Raw genomic sequence first — 19056 nt, 5'->3', positions numbered from 1 at the left:
CGGTGGGTGAGAGTCCTCCCTGCCCCAAGGGACCTAGCCCCAGCAGCCGACCTCCACTACCCAACTGCCACCAGTCTCCAGTCTGAGCCTCATATATGAGTGGACATATTCCTGGACAGCGCAGCTGCTTTCGTGGCCACGTAACACATCATAAGACACTCCCTACCCACTTTCCATAATTACCACACCATATTTGATGGGGTTCAGACAGTAGCAATTTACAGCAGAGCCTGGCAAGCTACCTGTGGCATATTCGACATGCTAAAAACAGTAACAATAATGGGTTTCATTTCCCTGATCCTGAAAGAGCCTCCAATACGGCAGCATTGGGAAAGACGAGGGCTGGGACGAATGGAGATATTACTGGTGCCTGCTCGAGTAACTCAATGAACAAGGGGATGACAGTGATACAGTGATCTTTAATATATTTATGAACAAACTATTCTTGCATCTCTACATTGAATTCTATCTAGAGTATGTTCATTTTTATGTACAGTTGAATTCCAAATGTTAAGATCTGCTGAACCACCCGAGACCATGAAACCATCCCCGGTCCTTGAGAATTTTGCATCTATGTGCCTCAGAGATATTGATGTATAATTTTATTATTTTAATTAATTAATTTTATTTGTCTTTTGTGCTGCAACCATCGGTGCTCAGGACTTACTCGTAGGTCTTTGCTCAGGTTCTTGATGGGTTCGGGGGGCCATAGGTGGTGGCTGGAATCCAACCCTGTTCAGGCCACATGCAAGGCAAATGCCCTAGCCGGTATACTTTTGGTCAGTCCAAAGCTTATTTTCAATTTTTGCTCCATTTTGTCTTTTGGTTTTCATTCCTTGCTCAGTTAATATGACAATGGCCTTAACCAATTTTCTGTTGATTGCTGCTAGAAAAGACACACAATTGGCTTTATTCTTCTTTTTTTGGGGGGGGGCTGGGTAGAAGTTGGGGCACACCCAACTATGCTGAGGGGTCACTCCAGCTCTGTGCTGAGGGATCTTTCTGGTGAGACCTGGACGAATATATGGACTGCCAGGGATTTAATGTGGATTGGCTGATTATACTACTCTTGCTTGATTTGAGGATCAGAAAAAAATCTAAAATGTGTTTGGGGGTGTTACCAAATGTCTTTGATTATTTTGGAAGAAATTGAGAAGGATTGGTTTGATATCTTCTGTGAAGGTTTAATATAATTCTCTAGAGAATTAATCTGGGTTTGGGCTTATGTTCTTATAGCAGTTTTTACCAGTTTAATTTTTATATTTATGATCTGTTCAAGCTATAGAAGGTTGTTTAATTCTATAATTATGTTTATTCCTCCAGTTTGCATATATTGTAAGTTTATGCATTTCTTATAATTTTTTCTTGCATTTTTGATTTTTAAATTAAAGTTTTAGCTTTTTAAAGTAAGACTGGCTAAGGGTTTATAAGTTGTGTTCATTTTTTCTAAGAACCAGTTATTAGTTTTAGTGAATTTCTTTTTTTTTTTTTTTTGATGTTACACTTACTTGTGGTTTGGGCAATACTTCCAGGGGATTACTGCTTCAGAGCTCAAGGACCATTGAATGTGTGGGATTGAACCAGAGGATTCTGCATGAAAAGTTTGTGTCCAAGTTCATTGACCTGGTGTGTGTGTGTGTGTGTGTGTGTGTGTGTGTGTACCTGTGTGTGACATTTTGTACTTTTTAGTTTTATTTCTTCCTTTCTGATTTTAATTTTTATTTTTTCCACTGACTTTTAGTGTTTTTTTTTTTTTTCTAGTGCTTTGATATCAGGTCATATTGCCATGGCTTTATTTTCATTGTTCTACAGATAATTTTTAGTCTTCCCTCAATTTACTCATTTATTCAGTAATTTGTTCTAAAGCATTTTGACTAGTTTCCATATTTTTTTCTATCCCTACTTATTTTGGTCCTTCATTCTTTTTTTTTATAATTTAAATTTATTTTAAAATTTCTTTTTTTTAAATTTTTTTTTTTTTGTTTTTTTGGGTCACACCCAGCAATGAACAGGGGTTACTCCTGTTCATGTACTCAGGAATTACTCCTAGCCGTGCTTGGGGGACCATATGGGATGCTGGGAATCGAACCCGGGTTGGCCGCGTGCAAGGTAAACGCCCTACCTGCTGTGCTATTGCTCCAGCCCCAGTCCTTCATTCTTGTATTAAGATACATTGTATTAAGAAAAGATCCTTGATAAGATTTCTGTATTCATTTGTTAAGGCCTATTTTGTGTTATATTCTATCCTTGAGAATGTGTCATGCATACTTAAAAAGAATATATATTTTTCTTTGGGGCATTAAACTTCCTGTATATGTCTATTAAGTCCATGTGATCAATTATTTTATTTTGTTTTCCTGGCCCTCAGACGTGTGGGAAGAGAGGTACCTACCTGATTGTGGGTTCCTTCAATTACCATTCTGTTGAGGAGGTGAGAGCACCCCTGGTTCGAAAATCCCATTTTGTCCCTCTCCTTTTGTAACTAGAACTGTTCCCAGTTATGAGCAGAAAGTTCTTTGTTCCTGACTGCTGCTCTGGGCTAATACACAGGCGTATGCACATAGTCTCACTGTGCACCAAAGAGAGGCTCCCCTGGCTGTTCAGTGAATAGGGGAAACTACTGATCCTGCCACAGTCAGCCTGTGACAGTTGCTGGGATTCAGTGTCTGGTTGAAGCACCTATCAATATAAAGGTATATGAATCTGTTCCCTTTCTGTATAGAAGCTTCCAGGAAGACTGAATCTGTCTGTCTCCAAAGTCTTAGAAGAAGGGCTGGAAAGACAGTACTGCAGATAAGGCTCTTGCCTAGTACATAGCTGACCTGGGTTCAATCCCTGGCACCCCCTATTGCCCCCATGCACTCCACCAGGAGTAAAACCTGAGCACAGAGGCAGAGTAAGCCCCAATCACTGCTGAAGTGGACTCCAAACAAAATCAAAGAGTCTTGACAGAAGGCAAGACTTGGCAAAAGGGCAATGGGATTTGTCTTCTTCACTGCATTTGCTAAATAAATAGTCGAAGACATTTTTGTCTGTTTATGTAACTTCAGGTAGCTACACGGATACTTCTTATCTCTATGAAGGTGCTCACTGGAGCTACTGAGTGTGTATGTCTCATTTATGATCCTGTCCCTGCTTAGACAATAATCAGAGTAGCAATCTTCTTGATTTGGCTTGGTCCTAGCTGGAGGGCACATTTCTTTCTTTAAATTTTTTAAATTTTTAAATCACAGTGAGATATACAGTTTCAAAGTTGTTCATGATATAAAGTAACGTAATAGAACTCTTCGTGTTCCTGGAGGGAGCAGATGACATTGGGCTACACTAACATGTGACAGGGACAAAGGGAGACATTACTGGCACCTGCTCAAGCAAATTGAAGATGGAGGGGATGACAAGTGATATGAGTGATACAACAGAAGAATAACACCTAAGCATAGAAGAGATAAGGGCCAGGAGGATCACTCCATGGCTTGGAAGCCGATCTCATGTGCTGGGGGGAAAGGTAGGTGGGATGGAGAAGATACCACTAAGTAAATGATAGAGGGATCTCTTCGGAAGGTAGATGAGTGCTGAAAGTAGACTATGGACCAAACATGATGGCTGCTTAGTGCTCACATTGCAAACCATAACACCCAAAATGAGAGAGAGAGAGAGAGAGAGAGAGAGAGAGAGAGAGAGAGAGAGAGAGAATGTATATACCACAGAGGCAGGGGTGGGAGGGACACTGGGAATTTTGGTGGTGGAGAATGGGCTTTTGTGGAAGGATGGATGCTCAAACATTATTTGACTGAAACATAATCCCGAAAGTTTGTAAGTCTGTAACTGTATTTCAAGGTGATTCATTAAAAAAAACCAAATTAAACAAAGTTGTTCATGATTGGGTTTCAGTCATATAATGTTCCAACACTGGTGTACATTTACCACCAGCAATGTCCCCATTTTCCTCCCTCCTCAATGGTAACCTTCTTCCTTCTCCTTCTCTTTCTTTCTTTCTTTCTTTCTTTCTTTCTTTCTTTCTTTCTTTCTTTCTTTCCTTCCTTCCTTCCTTCCTTCCTTCCTTCCTTCCTTCCTTCCTTCCTTCCTTCCTTCCTTTTCTCTTTCTCTTTCTTTCTTTCTTCTTTCTTTCTTTCTTTCTTTCTTTCTTTCTTTCTTTCTCTTTCTTCCTTCCTTTTCTCTTTCTTTCTTTCTTCTTTCTTTCTTTCTTTCTTTCTTTCTTTCTTTCTTTTCTTTCTTTTCTTTCCCTCCCTCCCTCCCTCCCTCCCTCCCTCCCTCCCTCCCTCCCTCCCTCCTCCTCCTCTTTCTTTCTTTCTTTCTTTCTTTCTTTCTTTCTTCTTTCTTTCTTTCTTTCTTTCTTTCTTTCTTTTTCTTTCCCTCCCTCCCTCCCTCCCTCCTCTTTCTTTCTTTCTTTCTTTCTTTCTTTCTTTCTTTCTTTCTTTCTTTCTTTCTTTCTTCCTTCCTTCCTTCCCCTCCCTCCTTCCCTCCCTCCCTCCCTCCCTCCCTCCCTCTCTCCCTCCCTCCCTTCCTTCCTCTCTCAGTCTTTCTTTCCTTCCTCTCTCCCTCCCTCCTACCCTCCCTCTTGCTTTTTTTGCTTGCTTGCTTGCTTGTTTCCTTGCTTGGGTTTCAGTTATACAATGATCAAATACCCATTTCTCCACTAGTGCCCATTCTCCACCACCAATGAAACCAGCAGCCCTCCCACCCCCCCCACCCAAGCCCCCCCACCCCTGCCTCACCTCTGTGGCAGGGCATTCCCTTTTGTTCTCTCTTTTCTTTAGGGTGTTGTGGTTTGCAGTAGAGGTATTGAGTGGTCACCGTGTTCGGTCTATAGTCTACTTTCAGCACGCATCTTGCATCTTGAGCGAGTCCTCCAAACACCCTTTATTTGGTGTTCCCTTCTCTATCTGAGCTGCCTTTTCCCCCAGCATGTGCTGCCAGCTTCCAAGTTGTGGAGGAAAACTCCTGGAAACCTCGACTATTCTTGGGTGTTTCCCATTCTGTTACTTTATGTTCCCCAGATGAGTGCAATCTATTTCCCTTTCTTTCTGACTCATTTCACTTAGCATGATACTTTCCATGTAGTACCACTTGTATGTAAATTTCATGACTTCATCTTTTCTAACAGCTACATAGTATTCCATTGTGTAGATGTACCAAAGTTTCTTTAATCTGTCATCTGTTCTCGGGCACTCGGGTTTTTTCCAGATTCTGGCTACTGTAAACAGTGCTGCAATGAACAAACAAGTGCAGATGTCACTTTGATTATACTTTTTTTTGCCTCTCTGGGATATATTCCCAGGAGTGGTATTGCTGGTTCAAATGGGAGCTCAATTTCTAATTTTTTGAGAATAATCCATACTGTTTTCCAAAAGGGCTGAACCAGTCGGCATTCCCACCACCAGTGAAGGGAGGGTCCCTTTCTCACCACATCCACGCCAACACCGGTTGCTTTTGTTTTTTTGGATGTGGGCCAGTCTCTGTGGTGTGAGATGATATCTCAATGTTGTTTTGATCTGCATCTCCCTGATGATTAATGATGCAGAGCATTTTCTCATGTGCCTTTTTGCCATTCAAATTTCTTCTTTGACAAATTTTCTATTCATTTTGTCACCCCATTTTTTGATGGGTTTGGATGTTTTCTTCTAATGGAGTTCAATCAGTGCTTTATATATACTTGATATCAACCCCTTGTCAGATGGGAATTAGGCGAATATCCTTTCCCATTCTGTAGATTGTCTTTGGATTTTGGTCACTGTTTCTTTTGAGGTGCAGAAACTTCTTAGTTTAAGATAGTCCCATTTGTCTGTCTCTGTTTTCACTTGCTTGGCCAGTGGCGTGACATCTTTGAAGATACCATTATCTTCAATGTCATGGAGGGTTTTGCCAACTTTTTCTTCAATGTACCTTATGGATTCCAGCCTTGACCTGCTTTTATTTTTACTTTTTTTCCTGTACAAAATGATTGTTTCCAACTTTTGTTGTCATACTGGTCCCTTCTCTATCCTAACTGTGTAGGGCAAGTTTCTATAGAGGCTACTGTGTTTTGTCACTAAAAATAGGCTTCTCTGGAGTAGTGCGTGAGTGAAAGAAGAGTTGGGGAGATGTGGGGAAGGGGATTCAGTCTGCCTAATGCTGATAGAGTTTTCAGTGCAGTCGCAGTATCAGTTTCATGTGTCTTTGTGAATTTGCCCTACTCATTGGGAATGCTAAGCTCTGTCACCTCCCTGTTTGGTCTTCAGTTTACATGTCCATAGTTCTCTGCTGCATTGAAGCTGGCAGTTAAAGATGTGACTCATTTCCAATTGTTCTGCCAATACCACTTTTGGTTGTTTCCCTTTAAAAATAAATGCAGGTTTCTAGGTTGTTCAGATAGCCTCTTGTGATGAGTTTATGTGAATTACATTAGATGTATAGTGGGGTTTTGGTTGTGTTTAACTATATTTGTCTCTGACATATACAGTCCAGCCACATATTTTATGGGTATGTCTAACAAGTCCCATTATTTATGGTCCATGGTTTTCAAATGTCCTATTCTACAGACACATTGAGAAAAAAAACTGATATTTTTACTCCCCAATTTACTAAGATTTTTTTCTCTTCAGACATTGTGAAAGAGTTTCTAGAACAGCTCGATCCTAAGTATTCACGCATTGGGACCCCCTAGTGCTTGGATGAACAAGGAAACCACAAGAAAATGAAAAAGCAAAAAGGGAACTTGTGTGTGAGGATGGGGGCATAGTTCTGTGCCTTCCACTGGTCTCTTGGGATACTTCCCTCTAAAGAGTGTTCATGTGTTCATTCTCTCCTCCCAAGCCAAATGTTCACAAAAGTGCTTGTTCCTCGACCATGGCTTGAGAATTGCTGTTCTAGGAAGAACTTGCTCCTTTCATAGCAACTTTTAGTGAGACTGAATGCCTGACAGTTTTTAGCATCCAGGTGGTGTAAATTCTGTAAATTCAGCACGTTTAATCTAAATTACACACTGATCTTGCTTTCAGTGCCATCTTCACTCACCACCAACTCACAAATCATATGAAGCATAATAGTAATAGACATTCACTTGACAGAACATTACTAGCTTGGTAATTTACTGTGTAGTATAGGGAGATTTTGAGTTATCTTTTCTCAGATCCTCTAACCTGCACACAGTATATTTTCATTTCTCTTTGCTCTATTTTTTGATTAGTATCTTCGGCTATGATTAATGTTGCTTTCATAATGAAATAAATATTGGAAAAAGACATGATATTTTATTTTATTTATTTAAGATATTTTAAGTTGAATCACCATAAATTACAGTTACAGTGTTATTCATGATTGAGTTTTGGCATACAGTGTTCTATCACCAAGCCCTTCACCAGCGTCCACTTCCCTTCATCCGTGTCCCTAGTTTCCCTCCTGTTTCCCAGCTTGCCTCTATGGCAGGCACTTTAATAGTTTTCCCTACTTTCCTGTTTAGGCACGTTTGTTTACAACACTTAGTAATAAGATATCATGCGTGTCACTTTACCTCCTTTTAGTACCTAGTCCTGATCCAGAGTGACCGCTTCCCTCTATCATTGTCATAGTGTTCTCTTTCCTGGCCTCTCCCGTCTCTCACCCCTCATCTCCAAGGGGCGAGCTTCCTAGTAAGTACCAATTCTCCTGTTTTTTCCTTTCTATTGCCTTTGAATTTTGACTGTTCTCTTAGATCATCCTGTTTCTGTCCTCTCCCTCTGTAGAAATGGTATTTTATTTGTTTTTTTGTTTATTTATTTATTTATTTTTGTGACAGTTTTTTGTTGCTGTATCTTTTGGGGACCACACCCGGTGGTACTCAGGGACTGTTCCTGGCTTTACTCTCAGGAATGACTCCTGTGGGGCTCGTGGGAACATCTGTAGTGAGGGGGATCAAACCTGCGTCAGCTGCATGCAAGGCAAGTACCCACCTACCTGCTGTACTATACTCGAGCTCCATGATGGGAAAAAATTTTTTATCCTCTCTAATCAAAAGGGTGCCAAAAGAAGTCTAAGATTCCTAGCAGCTAGAACAATTAAAACATTTCAATAATGCACATAGAAATTTCTATGTTATAATGCAGTGTTGCCACAATTAGGATATTGCCCAACAAGTTGGAAATGTAGCACTGTAGCACTGTCCTCCCATTATTCATCAATTTGCTCAAGCGGGCACCAGTAACGTCTCATAACAAATTGTGAGACTTGTTACTGTTTTTGGCATATCAGATACGTCACGGGTAGCTTGCCTGGCTTTGCCGTGCGGGTGAGATACTCTCAGTAGCTTGCTGGACTCTCTGAGAGGGGCGGAGGAAACAAACCTGGGTGGGCTGCGTGCAAGGCAAATGCCCTACCTGCTGTGCTATCGGTCCAGCCCGGGAAAAATAATATAAATAAGAAATAATATATAATCTTCTTTTTTTATGTCATTTTACTTTGAAATAATAATCATGGGACTTTGTACCAGGCTGTTTTCACTCAGGGCACCCCAGAGGGGGCGGACGAGAGCCCTCCTTGCCCCAAGGGACCCAGCCCCAGTAGCCAATCTCTACTACTCAACTGCTGCCACGCTCCAGGCCATTCCAGACACATAATAAGACACTTCCTACCCATTTTCCATAACTACCACACCATGTTTGATGGAGTTCAGAAAGTAGGCAACAAATCATAGAAAGAAATATATATATATATATATATATATATATATATATATATATATATATGCCTCTCAATCTGGCAAGCTACTGAGAGTATCCTGCCCACGTGGACAGAGCTTGGCAAGCTCCCCATGGTGTATTTGATATGCCCAAACCAGATTTTCATAGCAGATGTACCAGTTTACAGGTCTCATTCCCCTGACCCTGAAAGAGCCTCAAATCATTAGAAAAGACATCGTTGCTAAAATCTCAGGGCTGAGACGAACAGAGATGTTACAGGTGCCCACTTGAGTAAATCACAAACAACGGGATGACAGTGATGACAGTGACAGTGAATAATAATCATACTAATCTGTGTCTTAATAGAGATGTTTCAGGCAATTTTACCTTTTTTGGGGGGTTTTGGCTTACACCTGGAGATACTAAGGGGTTAGCCCTGGCTCTGCGTTCATGAATCATTCCTGACTGTGCTCAAGGGTCCATATGGGATTCTGGGGACTGAGCCTGGGTTGACCGCATGCAAGGCAAACGCCTTAAAAACTGTACAATCTCTCCAGCTCAAGTAATTTTACATTAATTATTGTTAATCCCTTTTTAATATAAAAAAGGAAGTTTTTCAACTGCTAGAAGTCTTTTTGCTGAATGCATTTATTGATTATTGAAGCAAAGTTACATTACAGCATGATCTATTTCAGTTGTGCTTCATTGAAAATCAACATGAATATATATAATATTGAGCTGGCCACTGAAAGTTCAATTTCATGTTTTAACATGTCCCCTTTGTCCTTATTTCCTCACTTCTATTGTCCCAAAGTTCATTTTAATTTTATTTATTTCATCTGCTTGTTTTCTCTGAAAACCAAATGAATAAAATCATAAGGTTTCTGTGACATTTCACCAAGCATAATATTCTGGATCAATGCTATTGCTATCCATGGCAGGATTTTATCTTAAAAAAAAAGCAGTATTCTAATATCACCTATTTTTTATTATTTATTAGTTGATAGGCACTTAATTTGCTTGGAGTTGTAGTATTGAAAATAATGCTGCAATGAAAATGAGTGTGCTATAGTCTTTTTGTATTTGTCGAATAATACTCAGAAGAGGCATTACTGGATGAAGAAAAATTAAAAAATGTAAATAACACTGATTTTCATAGTAGCTGTACCAGTTTACAAATTCTACCATAGCATATAAATGTTCACTTCTACTCATATCCTCTCCAGTACTGTATTTTGTTTGTTTGTTTTTGTTCACTTGTCATTCTCACAGCTATGAGGTGACATCTCATTGTTTGTAATTAATTATTAGAGGTGATGAATGTCTCTTCATGTGCCTATTGGCCATCTGTATGTTTTCTTTGATGAATTGTTTAATCAGATCATATATCCATTTATTTTATGATTGATTTTTATAAATTCTTTGCACATCATGGTAGTAAATTCTTATCATAAATGTGAAGTACAAATATCTCTTCCCAGTACATGGGACCTCTTTTCTTTGTGTTTTCTCCCTTGCTGTAGAAGTCTATTATGCTATTAGACACTTGATTTTTTTTTACTGGTGTTAGTGAATTATAGCTCTGAGATTCCCTCCCCCCCCACCCCCCCATTTGTTTCACAGACTGTGTCCTGGAAATAATATCAATTCATTCGAGTTCAGGTCAACTAGTGACTTTATGCTCAGAAGTTAAATGCTAATGCCTGTTTCTAATTCATCAATCAAAATGAAACCAAAACTGTGGGAAAGTGCTTTATTTGGTCTTTATTCTGTTAGTGTCAAGTATATAAACAACAATGAACACTTATTCCAACAGAATTTGTATAAGGAGCATTGCATCATTAGTTTTCCTGGAGCTAATACTGCTTAATCTTATTTGGAGGACAAGATCACAGAATTGTGAAAATGTCTGCAAAGAAGGTGAAAGAATTTATGAGGCATGGTGGTAATGTGAAGATAGATAAAGAGAACAGTAAAAGCAAAAACCTATATTGTAGTAGTTGTGAAGAGACAAAATATGTGAGAACTTTCGACTTTGGAATGCAATGTAGAATCTTCCTATTCAAAAAAGAGGGTATATTAAATAGAGTTAAATCTTTGCAAGGCAAAGAAAATAGGAATTTAATCTTTTCTACAAGATAAAAGAATAATCTTAAGGTATATGCCAAAGGGTAATTTACTTGCATAATAATTTTAAAAATGATGAAGACATTTTGCTTTTTTCTCCATGAACATGATACATGTACAGTTTATGATTTGAGGTAGTGAAACTAGGTTTTAGGATATATCACAGTCAGTCAGGAATTCTAAATCTTATTCAGTTGTAATGGAAGTATTACTATTCAGAAGAAAAAATAGAGAAGACTTATAAAACATTCATCAAAGAAAAACTGCAGTGTCTTGGCTTGAAAAGATAAAAACAGCAGACTTAAAAAAGCTGAAATTGATTGTCATGTATTCACTTTTCTCCAAAAGCTAATTATAGTGGCTGACCCCACGTGCACAGAAATGAGATGTTGATATAATACTCCTTTCTCTACAGTAATATAAAGTCCGAGGTTCAAATATTATGTGAACATATAAGTCTTGGATCTGCAAGCTCTTGGCAGTTCTTGATTATAAGGGAACTTCTCCTGTAGATCACTATCATTTCCTCCTGACTCCTTCTGTTTGGGAGAGTATACTATTGTTACATGAGTGAAAATGATAAATATACTGTAGCAAGGACAGTGGGTTGACAGTCCTATTGTAGATGTATATTGGACTTTGAATATTTGGATAATATTGACAGTTCTCAGTATTCACATTAGTAACAGCAGTACCTTTTTCTAGTAAATTTGTTTTAAGAATTACCTCTTTAAAACTATTTTTGATGATATTTTCATCAAAAATATTTCCATACCCCCCTCCTCTTTTATTTTGGTGGGAGGTACACCTGAGATTTCTCAGGGCCGATCCCTGGCTCTGTGCTCAGGGATCACTGCTAGTGGATCACTCCTAGTGGAGACCATTTATGTGCTGGGGATCAAACTTAGATTGGCTACAAGCAGGCCAGTGCCTTACCTACTGTACTATCTCTTATGTTCTGTGTTTTCTGTATTTTACTACCCTGTCTGTGAAACTGGAGAAAAACTGTTGTTAGAGTAAATAAAATGTGAAAAAAAAAACCCCAACCCAACTATGTTCTTAAAGATGGTGATCTGGAGCATGGGGAGTGTTGGATGTTCCTTTCCACTCAAATACCTGTCTGGAGTTCTGGGTAAATTTCCCTAGAAATGTTTTTTCACATTTACAAAAAGATCAAGCATGATGCCTTAATGCTGCTTACGTAATTCTTAATTTGAGCTTGCACAGGAACTTTTGTAGCCAAGAATTCATGGCTCCCTGACATTCTTCTTTCCCCACTCCCCTTGAGAGTTATTACTCTCAGAACTTTACTTTTTTAACTTCCAGAAAATGCACATTTTGCATTCCAATTCCTATAGCCAGAAAAGGGTTTTGTCTTACCTCGGAATCACAGGGAGCATGAAATAATCTCAAGGTACAACAGATATTTTTGACTAGCTATCCTGCCCACCGATTATAGACCGTGGACAACTTCTATTTGTTTGATCTTCTAATGTGAAGTTATTGGAATAGAGAATTTCTTATGTTTCTCCAAGTCCTAGCACTGTGATTATTGATAATGTGAACATTTTGCTGATGTTCATTCAGTAGGCTAATCAGATGCCAAACATATAAAACAGAGTTATTAGAGGACACATTTGGATGACAATCGGAAAGAGAATCTAGAAGACTGGGAAAGTCATTAATTTTGGATTTATATGGTGATAAATTTATATAAATTATTACGTTTACTTTTTTATAGCTACTCTTGATGATGTGATAGCAGAATAAATATTCTGAAGATTCTTATGTTCTGATTTCTGTAATTTACAAATTTGTTTTGTTATAGAGCAAAGGGGGATCTAAGGTTGCAAATGGAATTAAGGTTGTGAATCAGTTGACTTTAAGATATGAAAATTATCTTTGATTACTTAATTAGACAGAAGAGTCTTTAAAAAATAGAAATTAGTGGTAGAAGAGCGAAAACCAGGCATGAGAAAGACTTGGCCTAACACTGGTGGCCTGGAAGAGAGCAGAATGGGATTACTAATCAAGGATGTAAAGGTAGCCTCTAAAAGCAGGAAAAGTCAAGAAAATGGAGTTTCCTTAAATTTTCCAGGACCAAAAATTCCTTTAACTCATTCATTTTAGTCCCGTGACTGATTTTTTAATTTATCATGTTCAGAACTGTAAGGTAGTAGATTTGTACTATTTTATTTATTTCTTGGGCCACACCTCACTGTGCTCAGTGATTACTTCTGGCAGTGCTTGGGGGGACCATATGTTGTGGTGTCACTCAAACTGGAGTGGGTTACATGTGACGCAAGTGATTTACCCCCTATACTACCTCTTCAGCCCAGTTTACATTATTTTAAGTCAATAAATTTATGTTTTTATGATAGTAATATAAAACTTGTACAAATGAGTGTTTCCATCCTAATCTATTAATAAGGGGAATTGAGGTAAAAGATCTGAGACTCTCATGATCACAAGACCTGTTAAAGGGACATACATGTACATGAAACTATAAGTCACTACTAAAAGAAATCAAAGAAGGCACAAGACAGTGTAAATACATAGATTAGAAGGATTAGTATTACCAAAATGACAATCCTACCCAATATACTATACAAACTCAATACAGTCCCTATAAACCCAGATATTTTTTAAAGACATAGAAAAAGGCTGTTGAAATTTATATGGAGTAATAAACCTCCTGAAGCCAAAACAATCCTAGGAATTAAGAAGATGGGAGGCCTTTCTTTCACCAACTTTTTTTTTAGGAAGTCACAATAATCAAAACGGTACAGACTTGAATAAAGACAGACTCTGACCAATGGAATGGAATTTAAGAGCCTAGAGATAGATCCTCAGATGGACAGCTAATCTTCAAAGAAGCATCTAAGAGTCTGACATGAAAGCAAAGGAAAGCCTCTTCAAAAAGTGATTCAATAAGTTGGAAAAACTGGCTGGTCACATAAAAACAAAACAAAACAAAACATGAATTCAGATCCCTGTCTCATATCATGCTAACAAATCAATTCAAAATGGATTAAAGAACTTGGTATCAAATCTAAATCAATAATTTATATTGAGGAAAACGTAGGCAGAGCACTTTATGACATTAAGTCCAGAGGTATCTTCAGTGATTTAGTGCCACTGGCCAAGCAAATGAAAGCAAGGATAAACAAATAAGGCCACATCAAATCTAGAAGCTTCTGAACTGCAAAAGTAGTGATGTCCAGAATAAAAAGACAACCAATAGGCTGGAAGTGAGTCTTTGCCTGCCACTTATATGACTATATATATATATGTTATGTCTATATTATATATATATATATTTCAAAAAAGATAAACAATGTCCAACAGGTATATGAAAAATTCCTCTGCATCACTCATTAGGAAAATTCAAATTAGAACAATGAGATATCATCTTATCTCACATCAGTGAGGCATACTTCAAAATGACAAAAGCAGTGTTGAAGGGGTTGTCTGGAAAAAGGAACTCTCATTTACTGCTGGTGGGAATGTCAACTAGTCCAGACTTTTTTTTGAAAACAGTATAGATACTTCTCAAAAATCTAAGAAATTTTTTAAGCTTCCATATGACCATAGAATTACACTGCTAGGCATCTAACACAAGGGTCCAGAAGCTTTAACCAGAAAAGACATCTTTGTTCCTATGTTCATTTCAGCACTGTTCACAATAACCAAAATCTGGAATCAATCATAATATCTAGGAACAGATAATTCAATAAAGAAACTATGGTATTATGCATAATAGAATACTACATAGCTATAAGATGAAATTATTCAGAGTTGCCTCTTGGTGGTTTGAACTAAAGAGTATTATGCTGAATAAAGTCAGGCAGAAGGAGAGGAACAGATACTGAATAAATCTCTCATATGGAAGATATAAAGAAACATAGTAAGGGAATAACAAATTACCAAAGGCAACAGAAACTGAGAATTGATTTATAGAACTGAGCTACCATGATGTGAGTGTGTTTGGTGGGATAGGTATAAATTTAGAGGGGGACACTCTGGTGAAGGAATGGTGATAGAACACTGTATTAACCACAGTGACTAAGATAAAATTATTATTTTTTCCTTAAATTTTTATTAGTGAAACACCATGAGGTACAGTTGTAGACTAACAAACTTTTGTGCTTCGGTTTCAGTTATACAATGATCAAGTGCCCATCCCTCCTCCAGTGCCAATTCTTCACCCCCACCAATCCCAGTATCCCTCCCACCCCCATCCCCCCATCCCACCCTGCCTCTGTGGCAGGGCACTCCCTTTTGTTCTCTCTCTCTCATTTTGGGTGCTGTGGGTTTGCAAAAGAGGCATTGGGTGGCAATCATGTTCGGTCTATAGTCTACTTTCAGCATGCATCTCCCATCCTGGGAGGATCCTCCCAGCCCCCTTTATTTAGTGCTCCCTTCTCTATCTGAGTTGCCTTTACCCCTAGAGTGTGCGGCTGGGCTCCAAGCCATGGAGTGAACCTCCTGGTATTTATGACAGCTATTCTTGGGTGTTGGTCTCCTATTTTGTTACTTTATGTTTCCCAGATGAATGCAATCTTTCTTTGTCTGTCCTTCTCTTTCTGGCTCATTTCGCTTAGCATGATACTTTCCATGTAGTACCACTTATATGTAAATTTTATGACTTCATTTTTCCCTAACAGCTACATAGTACTCCATTGTGTAGATGTACCAAAGTTTCTTTAACCAGTCATCTGTTCTCGGGTTCTCAGGTTTTTTTTCCATATTCTAGCTATTGTAAACAGTGCTGCAATGAACAAACAAGTGCAGATTGTCACTTTGACTATACTTTTTTGCCTCTTGGGGTATATTCCCGGGAGTGGTATTGCTGGGTCAAATGGGAGCTCAATTTCTAATTTTTTGAGAATAATCCATACTGTTTTCCAAAAGGGTTGAACCAGTCGGCATTCCGACCAGCAGTGAAGGAGGGTCCCTTTCTCGCCACATCTGCACCAACACAGGTTGCTTTTGTTTCACACCACAGAGACTGGCCCACATCCAAAAAATTAAAATTAATTTTTAAGGATAGAGTATACAGTCTAGATCTTCTTGAATCTATATTCTTTTCACTGTGCTTTCTTAAATTCTTAGATGTTTTGTATAACTCTGGTTTAGGACTTTCTCACCTATCTAGTGGACCTATCTGAGTTCTTTTCTCAGGCACTAACAATGAAGTACCTTCAGTTAATCCTAGAATTTATCTTTTAGTAGGAAGATAAATTCCTGGCTCTTCTGTCAGAGTCTTAGGAATATCCTGTGTTAAAGTTCTTGAAATAGTACTGTTGAAAGTCAACAGAAAGTTAACATGGCCAGGAAATCTTTTATATCAGAAGTCCTTGCTTTTTATCTATTTCAAATCCTATTTCTACCACTTCTCATTCTCTGAAAGTAGTTTTCTCTGGTTACTTACCCTTCATTTTTCTTTGAAAATTTGATGTCGAGTTGGAATAGAAAAATAACCCAGGATATACATTTTTTCTCTCTGTTTACTGTAGTGTTCTTATGAATCTCTTTTCATGGTTTGAAAAACAGAACCCCAGTCCAGTAGTTACTCTGGTTCATTTCTCTTAATATCTTTCATTTACTGATTTAAAACATTTTTCTGAGAGAGACTATTAATTTAACAATTCCATATAAGGGTATTGTCATTGGAAATATGTATTGCAACTTATTCAAAATGATGGCAATAGTTTAAGACATTTGATTATAAACTGGGTTTTTATAATCTATAAATGAATTAGACTATGTATCAGTTATTGGCTATATTGTTGACTCGCATAAAGAGAAAATATATTACCATTTGAAGCTGAAAAGCAGTTTTGGCTCTGTCTCCTGAGAAAAACTTCAGATAGATCTAATAAATCAGTTTAGTTCTATTTGTTTTATGAGCTGTACAGCAGTTGTAGTCCATGTTTAATGACTTATTTCACACATTTCCCCCATAAGTCTTCTCTGAAAACTCAAGACATTCAGAGTTATGATGAGCTATCAGAAAAATGGAGGACAAGGTTTATTATTCCAGAAATATAACTACCCATAGGAGAATATGACAGCTGAGTATTTAACTGTTTTGATCGTTGCTTTGTATTAAATGAGTTCACAAAAGTTTCAGGTCTTTCCACAAGCGAAAGAAAAGTGGTACTCTGTATTAATTGAGCAGAAGGAATGGTACAGTAGGTCAGTCACTTGCCTTACATGTGGCTAATCTGAGTTCTGTCTCCATTACCCCAAAAAGACAATGAGGGAATGGAAGGGACTCATCGCCCAGAAAGGCAGGCAAAGAGGGGGTATTGATATGGTCAAGTTCTGCTGCTTCTAATTTAGCCATAAAATGATTTTTGGAAGCTGGTACTTTAATGTTGTACAAGTTCAATGAGAGCAGCTGCTCCCAATAGGCTGTAATATTTACAAACAAAAGGGGCTGGAAGGCCGGTGTGCACCCTAAGAAATAAAGATGTGCATCACTTTGCTGAAGACCCAGGAGCAGTTGTGAAGGCCATTGCTGTGTTGGGGGCATCTTGAGAATTACTTCCTGAGCCTACTAGTTGTGTGTATGGGTTGACTGTTTTCCCCATATTTTAAACCAAAAGACTTTTGTAAAATTGAGATAAGAGTCTTTAATTCTGCTCAGTGCTTCTAATTCTCCTATATCACTCCATTTATTAGTGTTTCTTTAAAAATAAAGTTGTTTAGGATTAATTTCTTCACATGTTTAGCTTATCGTATAAAGTTATTTTTAAAGACTATAATTTAATTTTTAAAACTACAGTTAGGCATACAGAAAATTTGCAAAATGTAGTCTTGAGTTCTTAAGCCCATTTTTTCCTATTATCTTACTGTTACATATATTAATCTAGTATATTTTTTACAAATCAGAAGTCAACATTCACACTTTATTATTAATTAAAGTACATGATTTATTACAATTTCCTTAGTTTCCCCTTTAATGTCCCATTTATATTCTAGGAATCAATATAGTGTATTGCATTCAGTCAGTTTATCAACTTGGTCTCCTTTTCTGTCTTTCTACTTGCGTTACATGATACCATGTCAGTTTCCAGAGGTATATCTGTAAGGCATTTTATTAAACGTTCATTAGTTGGAAATTGATATTTTTCTCATGGCTAGACTGGAGTTACATGTTTTGGCAGGAAGACTATAGAAATCAAGTATCTATCTATCAGATATTAATGGCACATCCTATCAACAAGATTCACCATTCATGATGTAAATATTAATCACTGGTCAAGATTGGATTTGCTTATTTTTTTTTGTCTCTACTTTCCCTACCTACTTTTAGAAAGCACATTTATGAGGGAACAAAGTACTCTATTTAGAAAATAAAATACTCTATTTTTAGGAAACGAATGCCTCGCACCGTCCACACTTACATGTTGAGTGACTATTCTTTTGGTTGGAGATGCAGAGATGAGACATGTGAGAGAAAAGAATTAGCACAGAGGGTCATGGCATCGCTCTGGCTCATGACAAAAACGTGACTTCCGGAAACCACCTTTTATTCTATTTTCTATCAACTACATCCCAATAACTTTATCGTGGCAGATGTTAGGGCACAGAATAAACTTATCTCATAAAGGCACCAAAACATGCATTTTCCTGCCATGTCCCTGAAGCAAATAGCTACAGTCTCTGGGGAGGAATGCAAAGTTGAACATGTAGGCTCTATGCTTTCATAAGTCACATCCGTCTTGCACCTGGGGTCTGGTAAGTAAGAACTAAGAGTGTTAACAATCCAAAGCCAAGCTAGGTCAGATTTGTGAGAAGGGGAGGCTGCTTCTCTTTACTGCCAGTAGTTAGAGTAAGGCCAAGACCACCAAGGGAAAAAATGTTAACTCTTTCCAGATCAGTTGGATTCACAAGTTGATGTTCATCCACTCGTATGTGTAAGTAGGGTCCAAGGTTCTGCCCACTTGTGGGTCAGCCTATAGTCTACGCACCAACACTTACAAGATCCAAAGACTTATGCAGAAAGGTAGGAGTTGGGGCTGGAGTGATAGTACAGTGGAATGGGTATGGTGTTTGCCTGGCACACAGCTGACCCAAATTTGATTCCTGGCATCTTATATGTTCCCTTGAGCCTGCCAGGAGTAATTCCTGAATCCAGAGGTCTGAGCATGCCAGGTGTGGACCCCAAAAACAAAACCAACAAAAATGAACAAACAAAAACACAGAAAGATAGGAGTTAACCTCTTCTTTTTGGAGGGGTAGTAGCTACACGTTAGCCAGAATT

At 38.1% G+C, this 19056-nt stretch overlaps 1 protein-coding gene across 1 annotated transcript in view; it reads left to right on the top strand.

Annotated features, from left to right (window-relative positions):
- The window catches only part of CTNNA3 (catenin alpha 3), a 1757578-nt gene that overhangs the window by 207827 nt on the left and 1530695 nt on the right, over positions 1–19056 (top strand). The window lies entirely within an intron of this gene.

Source organism: Sorex fumeus, unplaced genomic scaffold, assembly GCF_029834395.1.
Source record: "Sorex fumeus unplaced genomic scaffold, SorFum_2.1 ptg000020l, whole genome shotgun sequence".
NCBI lineage: Eukaryota > Metazoa > Chordata > Mammalia > Eulipotyphla > Soricidae > Sorex > Sorex fumeus.
The sequence above is the reverse complement of the archived record's forward strand: the minus strand, read 5'-3'. Positions and strand labels throughout refer to the sequence as shown.